Source organism: Mobula hypostoma, chromosome 2 (assembly GCF_963921235.1).
Source record: "Mobula hypostoma chromosome 2, sMobHyp1.1, whole genome shotgun sequence".
Classification (NCBI taxonomy): domain Eukaryota; kingdom Metazoa; phylum Chordata; class Chondrichthyes; order Myliobatiformes; family Myliobatidae; genus Mobula; species Mobula hypostoma.
The window spans coordinates 203,443,561-203,461,937 of NC_086098.1; the positions used below are offsets into that span (position 1 = coordinate 203,443,561).

Consider the following 18,377-nt stretch of genomic DNA (forward strand, 5'->3'; position numbering starts at 1 on the left):
AATCCTAAGGGGACCAATATCCTGGCGGGGAGATTTGCGAAGGCTACTGGGGAGACTTTAAACTAGAATGGTTGGGGGGGCGGGTGGGAATCAATGTGAAGAGACTAGGAGAGAGGAGGAGGTCAGGTGACCAAGCATTCTGAAAAACTCAGATAAATAGAGGGATAGCTCAAGCGAAGCGGCCTGTGGAAAGTGGCCAGTGAGTGAGTGGGCCAGTGAAGGAGTGGAGCTTTGAGGCTTTGACTCGAGAAGCTTCGACGAGAAGAGGCGGAAGACAAGCTAGCTCGCAGTTAGTCTTTATAATGCCTCCTGAGACAGTGAGGTGCCTCTCATGTGAGATGTGGCAGTCTTGGGGGAACCCCCCTCTCCCGCAGAGTCACATCTGCCAGAAGTGCATACGGCTGGGCGAACTGGAAGACCATGTAAGGAATCTGGAGCAGCAGCTGGATGACCTTTGACTCATAAGGGAGAATGAGGCAGTCATAGATGAGAGCTACAGGGAGGTAGTCACACCTAGGCTGTCGGAAGCAGGTCGTTGGGTGACAGTCAAAGGGGGGAAAGCGAAGGTGAGCAGACAGGTAGTGCAGAGCACCCCTGTAGCCATTCCCCTGAATAATAAGTTTACCGCCCTGGATACTGTTGGCGGGGACGACCGACCAGGTGTGAGCCACGGTGGCAGGGCCTCCGGCACTGAGTCTGACCCGGTGGTGCAGAAGGGTGGGACAGAGAAGAGGAGAGCTGTCGTCATTGGAGACTCTATAGTCAGGGGAGCAGACAGGGGATTTTGTGGACGTGAGAAGGACACCCGCATGGTTTGTTGCCTCCGGGGTGCCAGGGTCTGGGATGTCTCTGACCGGGTGAATGACATCCTGGTGCGAGAGGGAAAGCAACCAGAAGTCGTGATACATGTTGGTACCAATGACATAGGCAGGAAGAGGGATGAGGTCCTGAAGTGCGAGTTTCAGGAACTAGGCAGAAGGCTGAAGAACAGGACCTCAAGTGTGGCGTTCTCAGGATTGCTGCCAGTGCTACGTGACAGTGATGGTAAGAATTGGAGGAGATGGCAGTTGAATGCGTGGCTGAGGAGTTGGTGCAAGGAGCAGGGTTTTAGATTTTTGGATCATGGGGATCTCTTCTGGGGAAGGTGGGACCTGTACAGATTGGATGGGTTGCACCTGAACTCGAGGGAGAGCAATATCCTTGCAGGTAGGTTTGCTAGCATGGTTTGGGAGGGTTTAAACTAATTTGCAAGGGAGATGGGACCCAGAGCGATAGAGCAGTGAAAGAAGTGCATGGACTAAAGCCAGATCTAACATATAGAGAGGCTTTGAGGAAAGAGAAGCAGAATAAACGGTGTAAAGACAGTAAGGTAGAAGGGCTGAAATATGTGTACCTCAATGCAAGAAGCATCAGGAACAAAGGTGATGAACTGAGAGCTTGGATACATACATGAAATTATGATGTAGTGGCCATTACAGAGACTTGGCTGGCACCAGGGCAGGAATGGATTCTCAATATTCCTGGATTTCAGTGCTTTAAAAGGGATAGAGGGGGTGGAAAAAGGGGAGGAGGGATGGCTTTACTGGTCAGGGATACTATTACAGCTTCAGAAAGGGTGGGTAATGTAGCAGGATCCTCTTTTGAGTCTATATGGGTGGAAGTCAGGAACAGGAAGGGAGCAATTACTCTATTGGGGGTATTCTATAGGCCCCCTGGTAGCAGCAGAGATACAGAGGAGCAGATTGGGAGGCAGATTTTGGAAAGGTGCAAAAATAACAAAGTTGTTATCATGGGTGACTTTAACTTCCCTAATATTGATTGGCACCTGATTAATTCCAAGGGTTTAGATGGGGCAGAGTTTGTTAAGTGTGTCCAGGACGGATTCCTGTCACTGTGTGTGGACAGGCCGACTAGGGGGAATGCCATACTACAGGGGTCCCCAACCTTTTTTGCACTGCGGACCGGCCGACCGGGGAGGGGCGGGTGCGGGAGGAGGGAGTTGCCAACGGACAAGAGTAGCAGTCAAATACGTTGTGTTTACCCAGAGAAAGACTACAATGACCATGAAGCCTTGCCCGGGCACCAGTGCGCATGCGTGACCTGCACATGCGTGTACCTGCCGATTTATTTCCCTGCAAATTGTTTCTGGCGATTCTATCCGGTGGGGGGGGGGGGTGATGTTAATCATGACCGGTCGGTGATAAGTGGCTAATACACTCAATTTCGTTTCTAAAAGGGTTTATCAAAAGAATTTAATATTAAACACAGCACATACTTTCCTCGCATGAATATAGTGAGAAGTCAATTATCAGGGGAGCTTGAAGTAAGTGTTGAACGAACTTCCAGTAGAAGTGGTAGAGACAGGTTTGATATTATCATTTAAAGAAAAATTGGATAGCTATATGGACAGGAAAGGAATGGAGGGTTATGGGCTGAGTACAGGTCGGTGGGACTAGGTGAGAGTAAGCGTTCAACATGGACTAGAAGGGCCGGGATGGCCTGTTTCCGTGCTGTCATTGTTATAGGGTTATATAAGTAAGTCAATAGCATCATAACATTTTAAGTAACGTTTGGATATTAAACACACAGCACATATTTTCCCCATATGAACATATAAAATCATCGCAACACACCAATATCGCTGAATCAGTGGGAGCCCTGGGCTTGTTTTCCTGCAACAAGACGGTCCCATCAAGGGGTGATGGGAGACAGCAATACTCGAAGGGGGTTCCTTATGTCCAGTCTATTCGCAATTTAGTTTTCGTTGCATTCATTGCATAAAACTCCGCTTCGCAGAAATATGTTGGAAATGGAAGCAACGTTTTTAGTGCTTTCGTGGCTATCTCAGGATATTTAGCCTTGACTTTGATCCAGAATGCCGGCAGAGATGTTATGTCAAACATACTTTTCAGCCCGTCGTCATTTGCAAGCTTGAGGAGCTGACCTCCTTCCCACGCTGACATGACGCGCGGGTCATGGCCACGCATGCATTCAAGCTCAACAGTGCGTGACAGGGAATGAGGAAAGGTGCAGCTGACTCATATTGTTTCATATTGCCAAATCATATTGTTTCCTCGCGGCCTGATAGCGCATGCTTTGCGACCCAGTACCGGTCCGCGGCCCGGTGGTTGGGGACCACTGCCATACTAGATCTAGTACTAACTAGGTAATGAACCGGGTCAGGTCACAGATCTCTCAGTGTGTGAGCCTCTGGGGGACAGTGACCACCGCTCCCTGGCCTTTAGCATTATCATGGAAAAGGATAGAATCAGAGAGGACAGGAAAATTTTTAATTGGGGAAGGGCAAATTATGAGGCTATAAGGCTAGAACTTGCGGGTGTGAATTGGGATGATGTTTTTGCAGGGAAATGTACAATGGATATGTGGTCAATGTTTAGGGATCTCTTGCAGGATGTTAAGGATAAATTTGTCCCAGTGAGGAAGATAAAGAATGGTAGGGTGAAGGAACTATGGGTGACAAGTGAGGTGGAAAATCTAGTCAGGTGGAAGAAGGCAGCATACATGAGGTTTAGGAAGCAAGGATCAGCTGGGTCTATTGAGGAATATAGGGAAGCAAGAAAGGAGCTTAAGAAGGGGCTGAGAAGAGCAAGAAGGGGGCATGAGAAGGCCTTGGTGAGTAGGGTAAAGGAAAACTCCAAGGCATTCTTCAATTATGTGAAGAAAAAAAGGATGACAGGAGTGAAGGTAGGATCGATTAGAGATAAAGGTGGGAAGATGTGCCTGGAGGCTGTGGAAGTGAGCGAGGTCCTCAATGAATACTTCTCTTCGGTATTCACCAATGAAAGGGAACTTGATGGTGAGGACAGTATAAGTGAGGTTGATGTTCTGGAGCATGTTGATATTAAGGGAGAGGAGATGTTGGAGTTGTTAAAATACATTAGGATGGATAAGTCCCCGGGCCTGACGGAATATTCCCAGGCTGCTCCACGAGGCGAGGGAAGAGATTGCTGAGCCTCTGGGTAGGATCTTTATGTCCTTGTTGTCCACGGGAATGGTACCGGAGGATTGGAGGGAGGCGAATGTTGTCCCCTTGTTCAAAAAAGGTAGTAGGGATAGTCCAAGTAATTATAGACCAGTGAGCCTTACGTCTGTGGTGGGAAAGCTGTTGGAAAAGATTCTTAGAGATAGGATCTCTGGGCATTTAGAGAATCATGGTCTGATCAGGGACAGTCAGCATGGCTTTGTGAAGGGCAGATCGTGTCTAACAAGCCTGATAGAGTTCTTTGAGGAGGTGACCAGGCATATAGATGAGAGTAGTGCAGTGGATGTGATCTATATGGATTTTAGTAAGGCATTTGACAAGGTTCCACGCTTATTCAGAAAGTCAGAAAGCATGGGATCCAGGGAAGTTTGGCCAGGTGGATTCAGAATTGGCTTGCCTGCAGAAGGCAGAGGGTCATGGTTGAGGGAGTACATTCAGGTTGGAGGATTGTGACTAGTGGTGTCCCACAAGGATCTGTTCTGGGACCTCTACTTTTCGTGATTTTTATTAACGACCTGGATGTGGGGGTAGAAAGGTGGGTTGGCAAGTTTGCAGACGACACAAAGGTTGGTGCTGTTGTAGATAGTGTAGAGGATTGTCGAAGATTGCAGAGAGACATTGATAGGATGCAGAAGTGGGCTGAGAAGTGGCAGATGGAGTTCAACCCGGAGAAGTGTGAGGTGGTACACTTTGGAAGGACAAACTCCAAGGCAGAGTACAAAGTAAATGGCAGGATACTTGGTAGTGTGGCGGAGCCGAGGTATTTGGGGGTACATATCCAGAGATCCCTGAAAGTTGCCACACAGGTGGATAGGGTAGTTAAGAAAGCTAATGGGGTGTTAGCTTTCATAAGTCGAGGGACAGAGTTTAAGAGTGGCGATGTAATGATGCAGTTCTATAAAACTCTGGTTCGGCCACACTTGGAGTACTGTGTCCAGTTCTGGTCGCCTCACTATAGGAAGGATGTGGAAGCATTGGAAAGGGTACAGAGGTGATTTACCAGGATGCTGCCTGGTTTAGAGAGTATGGATTATGATCAGAGATTAAGGGAGCTAGGGCTTTACTCTTTGGAGAGAAGGAGGATGAGAGGAGACATGATAGAGGTGTACAAGATAATAAGAGGAATAGATAGAGTGGATAGCCAGCACCTCTTCCCCGAGGCACCACTGCTCAATACAAGAGGACATGGCTTTAGGGTAAGGGGTGGGAAGTTCAAGGAGGATATTAGAGGAAGGTTTTTTACTCAGAGTGGTTGGTGCATGGAATGCACTGCCTGAGTCGGTGGTGGAGGCAGATACTCTAGTGAAGTTTAAGAGACTGTTAGACAGGTATATGGAGGAATTTAAACCTGGGACATATGGGAGGTAGGGTTTGAGGGTTGGCACAACATTGTGGGCCGAAGGGCCTGTACTGTGCTGTAGTATTCTATGTTCTATGATTAGTTCACAAATCATAGAACATAGTAGACAGTAGTAGACAGTGTGTGAGGGAGGATAGGGAGGGGACAGAGAGCGGGAGCACTTGGACCGAAGATGTAGGGGAGAAGGAAAGAAAAGATAACAAACTTGTTTGCACCATTAAGGATAAACAGAGAGTAAAAGGTGGAGAGTTTCTTAAATGCATCTATTTTAATGCTAGGAGCATTGCAAGAAAGGTGGATGAGCTTAGAGCATGGATTGATACCTGGAAATATGATGTTTTACTATTAGTGAAACATGGTTGCAGGAGGGGTGTGATTGGAAACTAACTATTCCTGGATTTTGTTGCTTCCGGTGTGATAGAATCGGAGGAGCAAGAGGGGGAGGTGTTGCATTGCTTGTCAGAGAAAATATTACAGCGGTGCTTTGGCAGGATAGATTAGAGAACTCATCTAGGGAGGTTATTTGGGTGGAATTAAGGAATGGGAAAGGTGTAGTAACACTTATAGGGGTATATTATACACCACCAAATGGGGAGCGAGAATTGGAGGAGCAAATTTGTAAGGAGATAGCAGATATTTGTAGTAAGCACATGGTTGTGATTGTGGGAGATTTTAATTTTCCACACATAGACTGGGAAGCCCATTCTGTAAAAGGGCTGGATGGTTTGCAGTTTGTATAATCTGTGCAAGATAGTTTTTTGCAGCAATACATAGAGGTACCAACGAGAGAAGGGGCAGTGTTGGATCTCCTGTTAGGGAATGAGATAGATCAGGTGACGGAGGTATGTGTTGGGGAGCACATCGGGTCCAGTGATCACAATGCCATTTGTTCCAATATAACTATGGAGAAGGATAGGACTGGACCCAGGGTTGAGATTTTTGATTGGAGAAAGGCTAACTTTAAGGAGATGCAAAAGGATTTAGTAGGAGTGGATTGGTACAATTTGTTTTATGGGAAGGATGTAATAGAGAAATGGTCATTTAAAGGTGAAATTTTGAGGGTGCAGAATCTTTATGTTCCTGTTAGGTTGAAAGGAAGGGTTAAAAGTTTGAGAGAGCCATGGTTTTCAAGGGATATTGGAAACTTGGTTTGGAAGAAGAGAGAGAACTACAATAATTATAGGATGTATGGAGTAAATGAGGTGCTCAAGGAATATAAAGAATGTAAAAAGAATCTTAAGAAAGAGATTAGAAAAGCTAAAAGAAGATATGAGATTGCTTTGGCAAGTAAGGTGAAAATAAATCGGAAGAGTTTCTACAGTTATATTAATGGCAAAAGGATAGTGAGGGATAAAATTGGTCCCTTAGAGAATCAGCGTGGACAGCTATGTGCACAGCCAAAAGAGCTGGGGGAGATTTTGAATAATTTCTTTTCTTCAGTATTCACTAAGGAGAAGGATATTGAATTGTGTAAGGTAGGAGAAACAAGTAGGGTAGTTATGGAAACTATGATGATTAAAGAAGAGGAAGTACTGGCACTTTTAAGGAATATAAAAGTGGATAAGTCTCCGAGTCCTGACAGGATATTCCCTAGGACCTTGAGGGAAGTTAGTGTGGAAATAGCAGGGGCTCTGACAGAAATATTTCAAATGTCATTAGAAGCGGAGAAGGTGCCGGAGGATTGGCGTATTGCTCATGTTGTTCCATTGTTTAAAAAGGGTTCTAAGAGTAAACCTAGCAATTATCAGCCTCTAAGTTTGAGGTCAGTGGTGGGTAAATTAATGGAAAGTATTCTTAGAGATGTTATATATAACTATCTGGATAGACAGGGTCTGATTAGGAACAGTCAACATGGATTTGTATGTGGAAGGTCATGTTTGACAAATCTTATTGAATTTTTTGAAGAGGTCACTAGGAAAATTGACGAGGGTAAAGTGGCAGATGTTGTCTATATGGACTTCAGTAAGGCCTTTGACAAGGTTCCACATGGAATGTTAGTTAGGAAGGTTCAATTGTTAGGTATTAATATTGAAGTAGTAAAATGGATTCAACAGTGGCTGGATGGGAGATGCCAGAGAGTAGTGGTGGATAACTGTTTGTCAGGTTGGAGGCCAGTGACTATTGGTGTGCCCCAGGGATCTGTACTGGGTCCAATGTTGTTTGTCATATACATTAATGATCTGGATGATGGGGTGGTAAATTGGATCAGTAAGTATGCAGATGATACTATGATAGGTGGTGTTGTGGATAATGAAGTAGGTTTTCAAAGCTTGCAGAGAGATTTGGGCCAGTTGGAAGAGTGGGCTGAAAGATGGCAGATGGAGTTTAATACTGATAAGTATGAGGTGCTACATTTTGTTAGGACTAATCAAAATAGGACATACATGGTAAATGGTAGGGCATTGAGGAATGCAGTAGAACAGAGGGATCTAGGAATAATGGTGCATAGTTCCCTGAAGGTGGAATCTCATGTGGATAGGGTGGTGAAGAAAGCTTTTGGTATGCTGGCCTTTATAAATCAGAGCATTGAGTATAGGAGTTGGGATGTAATGTTAAAATTGTACAAGGCATTGGTGAGGCCAAATTTGGAGTATTGTGTACAGTTCTGGTCACCGAATTATAGGAAAGATGTCAACAAAATAGAGAGAATACAGAGGAGATTTACTAGAATGTTACCTGGGTTTCAGCACCTAAGTTACAGAGAAAGGTTGACATGGATAGGTTTTTTCCATTGAGAGTAGGGGAGATTCAAACAGGAAGACATGAGTTGAAAGTTAAGGGGCAAAAGTTTAGGGGTAACATGAGGGGGAACTTCTTTACTCAGAGAGTAGGAGCTGTGTGGAACAAGCTTCCAGTAGAAGTGGTAGAGGCAGGTTCAATTTTGTCATTTAAAAAAAAATTGGATAGGTATATGGACAGGAAAGGAATGGAGGGTTATGGGCTGAGTGCAGGTAGATGGGACTAGGTGAGAGTAAGCATTCGGCATGGGCTAGAAGGGCCGAGATGGCCTGTTTCCGTGCTGGAATTATTATATGGTTATATCGATTCAGCTATAAAGAAGACAAGACAGCAACTATACTTCATTAGGTGTTTGAAGAGATTTGGTGCATCAACAAATACACTCAAAAACTTCCATAGATGTACCGTGGAGAGCATTCTGACCGTCTGCATCACTGTCTGGTATAGGGGATGGGGTGGTACTGCACAGGACTGAAAGAAGCTGCAGAAGGTTGTAAGTCTAGTTAGCTCCATTTTGGGTACTAGCCTACAAAGTACCTAGGACATCTTTAGGGAGTGGTGTCTCAGAAAGTCGGTGTCTATTATTAAGGACGTCCAGCACCCAGGGCATGCCCTTTTCTCACTGTTACTGTCAGGCAGGAGGTACAGAAGCCTGAAGGCACACACTCCTAAATGGACATTGAAGTCGTGAACACTACCTCACTTTTAAAATATATATTATTTCTGGTTTTGCACAATTCAATGTATATTGTAATTTATTTATTATTATTTTCTTTTTCTTCTATATTGTGTATTGCATTGAACTGCTGCTGCCAAGTTAACAAATTTCACGATACATGCCAGTGATAATAAACCTGATTCTGATACTTGCATCATTCCCCTGTGCCTTCTGTAACATTGTACCTTCCCATGTAAATATTTACTTAAACCTGCTAATGAAATCAGCCTGATATCTCTGTCATTGATAGGGGCCTTTATTTAATTGTTCCAAAGGCCTGGGCTATGACCAAGGTCACAGTTCAAATCATAAAGCCTTTACATAATGATAGAGTGAGCATAAGGTGAGGAGTGCTGTACTAATACCCCACTTTGTTGGTTCAGTCAGCACAGCTTTTCTGTGAGGTGACCTGTTATTCCACATCCTTTTTCATTATGATTAACGTTTTTCCAATTCAGCAGCATCCTGCTCTTCAAGCACGTTACTTCTGGAAGCTTCAACCGTTACTTCCTTTCAAAAACCTAAAGCCCCTTTGTTTAGGCACCTGATGTTTGCTTTATTTCCTGATAGTGAATAGCCAACAATAAATAAAAGACCTCCCAACAAAATTGGAGTCAAGAGTTCAAAGATGCAGAAAGCAAGGAATGAATAGCAGCCAGTCATTTACAATCTCTGAAAAGAGTAAAAAAAATCCTGCAGTTCATACATGTCATAATTATCTCAGATCTTTTTACTTTTGCTTTAATGCTCAAAATTTGTAACATTAAAAATAAAATCCCAAAGTAGGACATTACACTACTTTAAAAAAAGACAGCGTATTCCTTTATGTCACTACACTTAAAGCCTGTGGGCAAGGAACAGTAAGTGAGAACTAAGGAATGTGCAAAACAAAAACTGGGAAAGTGGCTTGGAAACTTAAGTACTTTTGTAAATGATCTGAACATGTTGAGAAAGTCTATCAATAAAAGAAGGACGTGATCAAGTTAACTCCTTCTAAAAGCCCTTTCAACATTTTTCAGATTACATTCTTCTAGTACTCATGAGAGCTATTTCTAAAATGTAAATATTTTGGACAACTTAAAACCAGTAGAAGTAACTGCACAGTTTCATCTTTGCCACTTAGCAGTTTAGGTCATTCTTTTTGAAAAAATGCCCAGTTTTCATTGATTTTAAGCATGATTATCCACTTATCTTGTTCTTGTTGATTTAACTTCTAAAATCTTAATAGCCAAATTGGCTTCAAATTTAGGGTTTGTTTTTTCCTAAATGTTTGAGGGCATTTACTAACTACATTTCATGAACGTATGAAGTTCCTCAAGTTTCTTTGCTTGCCTTTTTGCACAAGCAGTCATCAAATTATTATTTTTGTTTCTCATGATCATTTTCGACAATATCATGTTTAGCCATTTTAGAAAATGGTATTATTGCTAAAATGCAAAATGAAGAATAATCTGTACAATGGAGTTCTGCTGGCAATGCAAGAAGGATTCAGTTGTCTTTACCTACACCCCATCTCCCTCTGTGTCCAATACTTTATTCTAGAAACATAGAAAACCTACGACACAATAAAGGCCCTTCGGCCCACAACGCTGTGCCGAACATGTCCTTACCGTAGAAATTACCTAGGGTTACCCATAGCCCTCTATTTTTCTAAGCTCCATGTACCTGTCCAGGAGAATCTTAAAAGACCCTATTGTTTCGGCCTCCACCACCGTCGCCAGCGGCCAATTCCAAGCGCTCACCAGTTTCTGTATAAAAACCTACCCCTGACATCTCTTCTGTACCTGCTTCCAAGCATCTTAAAACAGTGCCTTCTCAGGCTAGCCATTTCAGCCCTGGGAAAAAGCCTCTGACTATCCACATGACCAATGCCTCTTATTATCTTATACACCTCTATCAGGTCACCTCTCATCCTCCGTCGCTCCAAGGAGAAAAGGCTGAGCTAAAGGTGTAGCTATGGGCACCCGTATGGATCCTAGCTATGCCTGCCTTTTTGTTGGGTTTGTGGAACAATCTATGTTCCGTGCCATCAAGTTTACCTGGTTGGAGGAACAACACCTTATATTCCGTCTGGGTAGCCTCCAATCTGATGGCATGAACATCGACTTCTCTAGCTTCTGCTAAGGCCCCACCTCCCCCTCGTACCCCATCTGTTACTTATTTTTATGCACACATTCTTTCTCTCACTCTCCTTTTTCTCCCTCTGTCCCTCTGAATATACCTCTTGCCCATCCTCTGGGTGTCCCCCCCCCCCCGTCTTTCTTCCCGGACCTCCTGTCCCATGATCTTCTTGTATCCCCTTTTGCCTATCATCTGTCCAGCTCTTGGCTCTATCCCTCCCCCTCCTGTCTTCTCCTATAATTTTGGATCTCCCCCTCCCCCTCCAACTTTCAAATCCCTTACTCACTCTTCCTTCAGTTAGTCCTGACGAAGGGTCTTGGCCTGAAACGTCGACTGCACCTCTTCCTACAGATGCTGCCTGGCCTGCTGCGTTCACCAGCAACTTTGAAGATTATTAAGGGATTGGACACGCTGGAGGCAGGGAGCATGTTTCCGCTGATGGGTGAGTCCAGAACCAGGGGCCACAATTTAAGAATAAGGGGTAGGCCATTTAGAACGGAGTTGAGGAAAAACTTTTTCACCCAGAGAGTGGTGGATATGTGAAATGCTCTGCCCCAGAAGGCAGTGGAGGCCAAGTCTCTGGATGCTTTCAAGAAAGAGATGGATAGAGCTCCTAAAGATAGCAGAATCAAAGGTTATGGGGATAAGGCAGGAACTGGATACTGATTGTGGATGATCAGCCATGATCACAGTGAATGGCGGTGCTGGCTCGAAGGGCCGAATGGCCTACTCCTGCATCTATTGTCTATTGTCTATCACCTCTGTGTTTTCCCAGTTCATGACCTTGAGGTTCTCAATAGCATCTTGAATATTCCTTCTGTCCTTTGTGTAGTTATGGGCTAGAGGTTCTTAGGAGTAAGTGTGCACAATGCATTTTTTTTTGTGGAGGCTTTGAACACATTAGTGAATCTTTTAATGTTTTTTTATTTTCCTGGTTCCCACAGCAGAGTTCTGACTAAAGCTTCTGTTTGAAGTGTCTGATGTCAGGCACATGAACGATGATTGATTTCTTGCTGACTAACTTTAACTCTGGCTGCAATGGCGGTGACGTTGGTCAGTTTGAAGACAGAATTTGTTTGTATGCTCTCCCAGTGAATTTGGAGACTTTTATGGAGTTGGTGTTGGTGGTATTTTTCTAGTGCCATGAGGTGCTTGCACTAGGTAGTCAGCATATAGGAGAGCCGATAATACTGACTGCAATAATGCAATGTCATTATAAATGCCTGATTTAAAATGAACAAGCATAATCTCTGTAAGATTTTGTCTTTCCAAGTGTATTTTGATAGGTTGGAATGCCTGTGTTGAGGACCTGTATGTCAAGTTTGGGTCACAAAGGGTAATTATTACATCACAGCCTGCAGCATCATACAAGAATATATAGTCAGTGTGAATTAAGTCACATAAAAGAGAGACTTTTGGGCAATTTATGGAATCGAGTGATGCCACACGACGTGCGATGGTACGTACAGAAGATCTGCATTTGTAATGGGCACAAATCTGGTACTTAGAGGTAGGTTAATCTGGCTTATGTAATTAGGATAGGGCCATTTCTGGAATATGTTTATGGATATTATTGATGAACAGTTAGAACATAAGAGAGAGGAGAAAAATTAGGCCATTCAGCCCATCGAGTCTGTACTGCCATTTGATCATGGTTGATGTGATTTTCTTCTCAACCCCATTCTCCTGCCTTCTTTTCATAACCTTTGACACCTTTACTAATCAAAAACCAATCAACCACTGCTTTAAAAACACTGAATGACTTGTCCTCTGCAGTCGTCTGTGGCAATGAGTTTCACAGTTTCACTACCCTCTGGCTGAGGAAACTCCTCCTTTCTGTTATAAACAGATGTCCTTCTGTTCGGAGGCTGTGCCATCTGGCCCTAGGCTCTGTCATTATTTGAAATGCTCTCTCTCTGTGCACTATCTAGGCCTTTCAATATTTGGCAGGTTTTAATGAAATCCCCCTCATTCTTCTAGAGTCTGGTGATTACGGGCCCAGAGCTATCAAATGCTCGTCATAAGTTAACCCTTTCATTCCTTAGGTCATTTTGTAAACCTTCCTGGACCCTCTCCAATGCCAGCACATCTGTTCTTAGGAATGGGGCCCAAATCTGCTCTCAATACTCCAAATGTAGCCAGATCAATGCCTTGTAAGCTTTGGCATTGCATCCTTGCTTTTATATTCTAGTTGTCTTGAAATGAGTGCTAACATTGCATTTGCCTTCCTTATCACTGACTCAAGCTCAAGTTAACTTTTAAGGAATACAGAACTAGGACTCCCAAGTCAATTTGTACCTCTGATTTCTGAATTTGCTGCCCATTTAGAAAATAGTCCAAGCCTTTATTTCTTTTACCAAAGTGCATGACCATACACTTCCCAACACTGTATTCCATCTGTCATTTATTTGCCCAATCTCTTAATCTGTTCAAGTCCTCTGCGGACTCTCTACATCCTTCACCTATCTTTGTATCATCCACAAACTTGGGCACAAAGCTATCAATTCCATCATCCAGACCACTAACTTATAACATGATAAGTAGCGGACCCTACACCAACTCCTGCAGAACACCACCAGTCATTGGCAGCTAACCAGAAAGGCCTCTTTTATTCCCATTCTTAGCCTTCTGCCTGTCAAACAATCTTCTGTCTATTCTGTCTATCTTTTCTGTAATATCATGGGCTATTATCTTGTTTAGCAGCCTCATTTAAAAAGGATGTGTATTAGCAGTGACAGTTAAAGAGGACATGTAATATTGCAAACAGTAACCTTGTCTTAGGAAGTAATTATAAGTGATTTGGAGTCTCTTAATGAGACTCTCAATGCTAATAATCATTGTAATTTCCTTAATTGACTTTGAGAAATAGTGGAGAGCTTGTTTCTGCAGTTCTGTAGTGAGGATGTAAGTATAATACTGTTAGCAAGTTCCAAGTCTGATCTGGCATTAAAGAAGGAACAAAAATACTGACAATATTTTGAAGACATGGTTGTAAGTGACGTGGAGGGGATATGTGATTTGCCTGCTGCCCTTATCCTTTAAGGTGGGAAAATTGACATGGGGTGAGATGGTGTTGAAGAAACCTTGGTGAGTGATGCACTATCAATAACTCCAAGAGACTGGACGTAGAGTAAATCCAGAAGGGCTTTTATTAGCAGTAAAATGTGACCTCCACCATGCTGAGTATCTGCCCCTGGACTGAGAGGCGGAGCAATGGCACAATCGCCTTTATTCAGGGGTCTGTGGGAGGAGCCACAGGAGCAGTCAGCAGAGGGGCGTGTCCAGACAGGTAACCCAGTTACAACATATATAGTTTACCACAGTGAGTTGCTGCAGTATTTATTGTAGATGATTACATAGAATATAGTACAGACTAACTCAATCCAGTTAATCAGCACAAGCATTGATGCTCCAGTCAAACTTTTTCTTATATTTCCCTATCTGAATCTATCAGCACAGCTCTCATTATTCCTTCTACATTGTTGGCTTGCCCAACTTCCCTTTATACATTCCCTTTTTGCTGCAAATCCCTCTATGTGGTAAAAAATCATAAAATCATATAGAGTATTTGGAAGTCTCATCATTCTTTGGATAAATGAGAAATTTTCTTCCTGAGCTAATTGTTGTACAAATGACTGTTACAGTGAGACCATAAGACATGGGAGCAAAAGTAGGCCATTCAGCCCATTGAGTCTGTTCCGCCTTTCTATCATGGCTGATATTATCCCCTTCAGCCTGATTCCCCTGCCTTCTCCCCGTAACCTTTGGCGCCCTGACTAATCAAGAACCTATCAACTTCCACCTTAAATATACCCATCTTTGCCTCCACAGCCATCTGTGGCAATGAATTCCACTAATTTACTACCCTCTGGCTAAAGAATTTCCTCATCTCTGTTCTAAATGGACATCCTTCTATTCTGAGGCTATACCCTCTGTCTTAGACTCTCGACTATAGGAAACATCCCCTCCACATCCACCCTATCTTGGCCTTTCAGTATTCAATAGGTTTCATTGAGATCCCCTCTCATTATTCTAAACTCCTCCAAATACCGTCCCAGAGCCATCAAATACCCCTCACACATTAACCCTTTCATTCCCTGAATCATTCTTGTGAACCTCCTCTGAACCCTCTCCAATGCCAGCACATCAGTTCTTAGCTAAGGGGCCAAAATCTGCTCACAATACTCCCAGATGCGGTCTGACCAATGTTCAAATTTCAAAGTAAATTTTATTATCAGAGTACATATATGTCACCACGTACAACCCTGAGATTTATTTTCCCTGTGGGAATAGTCTATAGAATAGTAACTATAATAGGATCAATGAAAGATCAGGTAGAATGCTGAAGACAACAAACTGTGCAAATGCAAATATAAATAAATAACGAGAACATGAAATAACAAGGTAAAGAAACCTTAAAGTGAGATCATTGGTTGTGGAAACATCTCAATGGATCAACAAGTGAGTGAAGTTATCCCCTTTTGTTCAAGAGCCTGATGGTTGAGGAGTTGTAACCGTTCTTAAGCCTGATGGTGCGAGTCCTGAGGCTCATGTATCTTCTACCTGATGGCATCACTGAGAAAAGAGCATGGCCTGGGTGGTGAGGATCTCTGATGGATGCTGCTTTCCTATGAAAGCCTCTCATGTAGATGTGTTCAGTGGCTGGAAGTACTCTACCTGTGATATACTTCGTCAAATCCACTACCTTTTGAAGGATTTTCCCATTCAAAGGCATTGGTGTTTCCAAACCAAGCCGTAATGCCACCAGTCAATACAATCTTCACTACGCATCTATAGACGTTTGTCGAAGGTTTCGATGTCATACTGAATCTCCACAGACTCCTAAAGAAGTAGAGGTGCTGTTGTGCTTTCTTTGCAATTTCATTTATGTGCTGGGTATAGGACAGTTCCTCTGAAATAGTAACACCCAGGAATTTAAAGTTGCTAACCCTCTCCACCTCTGATCCTCTGATGAGGACTGAAGCTCTGGCTTCCCTCTCCTGAAGTCTACAATCAGTTCTTTAGTCCTGCTGACATCGACTGAGATGTTGCTATGACACCACTCCACCAAAATTTCAATCTCCCTCCAGTATGCTGGTTTATGACCACCTTTGATACAGCCCACAACAGTGGTGTCATCAGCTAAATTGCATATGGTGTTGGAGGTCTGCTTAGCCACACAGTCATAGGTGTAAAGTGAGTAGAGCATGGGGCTAAGCACATAGCCCTGTGCCTTATAAGTGCCATATAAAGCTTCAGCATCACATCGTTGCTTTTATATTCTAGTCCCCTTGAAATGAATGTTAGCATTGCATTTGCGTTCCTTACCACCAACTCAGCCTGCAAGGTAACATTTAGGGAATCTGGAATGAGGACTCACAAGTCCCTCTGCACGTCGGATTTTGAATTTTCTCTCCATTTAGAAAAATGGACTAAGCTTTTATTTCTTCTCCCAAAGTGCATGACCATACACTACCATACACTACATTCTATCTGCCACTTCTTTGCCCATTCTCTCAATCTGACTAAATCCTTCTGCAGCCACCCTGCTTCCTCAACACTTCTTGCCTGTCTACTTATATTTGTATCATCCACGAATTTGGCCACAACTTCATCAAATCTGTCATCCAAATCATTGACACGCAACTTGGAGAGGTAGTCTCAACAATGACCCTGTGGAACACCACTAGCCGCCAGCAGCCAACCAGAAGAGGCCCCCTTTATTCCCACTCTTTGCGTCCTCCCAGTCAGCCAATCTTGTATCATGCTGATATCTTTAATGCAACACCATGCATTCTTATCTTGTTACGTAGCTTTCTGTGCAGCACATTATCAAAGGCCTTCTGAAAATCCAAGTTTACAACATACACTGACTTTCCTTTTTCTATCCTGCTTATTATTTCTTCAAAGAATTCTGAAAGATTTGTCTGGCAAGATTTCCCCTTAAGGAAGCTATACTGACTTTGGCCTGTTTTATCTTGTGCCTCCAAGTACCCCGAAACCTCATCCTTAATAATGGACTCCAACACCTTGCCAACCACTGAAGTTGGGCTAATTGTCCTACAAATTTCCTTTTCTCTGCCTCCCTCCATCCTTAAATAGTAGAGTCATATTGTAATTTTCCAGTCTTCAGGAACCATTCCAGAATCTAGTAAATGTTGAAAGATCATTACTAATGTCGCCATCATCTTTTCAGCTACTTTTTTCCGAACCCTAGGGTGTGGTCCATTTGGTCTAGCTGACTTATCTATCTACCTTTAGACCTTTCAGAATAATGATAGCCTCTAGTTAAGCTCATCCTCACAAGGGTAAGTTGTTTCTCTATCAAAGGTCTTACTTTACAGATGTTTTTTGGTGAACGCTCAGCCTTCTTAAGAAAAAGGGAATTCAGTCTGTTCTTCTTTTGCTGATTATATGCATTTCTGGTAACATTTGTGTAAATCTTTTCTGCACTCTTTCCTCTACCTCTTTAGCCTTTCTATAATCTGAGTCTGAGACCTCTGTTGGTCAGAGTTGACATTAGATATTACATTCCAGCTGTCCAGATAGACAAGCCTGAGCAGTACGATATGGAGAGCAAGCTCATGCCCACGTAGCAAACTGCCCCTCTCCACGCAGCTGAAGAACCCAAAGGAACGGCAGAGACTAGTACAGTTTGATACCAGCAGCGTCACAGGAGTTGCCAGTCAGCATTGAACTCAATGTAGGACTGCCTTAGGGCCTCCAGCTCCAGAGTTTTCTGTGTTTTCTCCCAAAGACTTCCCCTTGAGTGGATAGAGCCGCAAGGTAGCGGAGGTTTGAGATCAGCGCTTTTCTTCTCCTAGATGAGCTGCCAACCACGGCTAACAAGCCCCATCTGCACAAAGTGATTGGTTTTCAGGTGCCAGTAACCCATCTTTGCCCCTTCTCCCGTCAGTAGAAATGGTTCTGTCTGGCTTGGTAACTAAGCCACACATGAAGGCCAGGAGCTGACTTGGTTGTCAAAGGCTATTTGAGGTGCACACCATTGGGAGCATTTAACAGCTAGTGGAAGCTTGTCCCCATTACCACCCCACCCACCCCACCCCCCCCACCCCCCCACACACCCCCCCCACCCCCCACCCCCCCTACCCCCTACCCCCTACCCCCTACCCCCCACCCCCCACCCCCCCTACCCCCTACCCCCCACCCCCCCACCCCCCCTACCCCCTACCCCCCCCACCCCCCCCTACCCCCCACCCCCCCTACCCCCTACCCCCCCACCCCCCCCTACCCCCTACCCCCCCACCCCCCCACCCCCCCTACCCCCTACCCCCCCCACCCCCCCCTACCCCCCCACCCCCCCACCCCCTACCCCCCCCACCCCCCCTACCCCCTACCCCCCCCACCCCCCCTACCCCCTACCCCCCCCCCCCCCTACCCCCCCCACCCCCCCTACCCCCTACCCCCTACCCCCC

The 18,377-nt window shown here is 44.2% G+C and overlaps 1 long non-coding RNA gene across 3 annotated transcripts in view; it reads left to right on the plus strand.

Moving 5' to 3' along the window:
• Positions 1–18,377, plus strand: part of LOC134342822 (uncharacterized) — a 75,549-nt gene that overhangs the window by 37,216 nt on the left and 19,956 nt on the right. The window contains exon 3 of one of the 3 annotated variants that reach the window (XR_010017114.1): positions 11,293–11,383. The exons of the other annotated variants lie outside the window; for them this stretch is intronic. This is a non-coding gene — a long non-coding RNA (uncharacterized LOC134342822). The remainder of the gene's footprint in view (positions 1–11,292; positions 11,384–18,377) is intronic. 3 annotated transcript variants of the gene reach the window in all.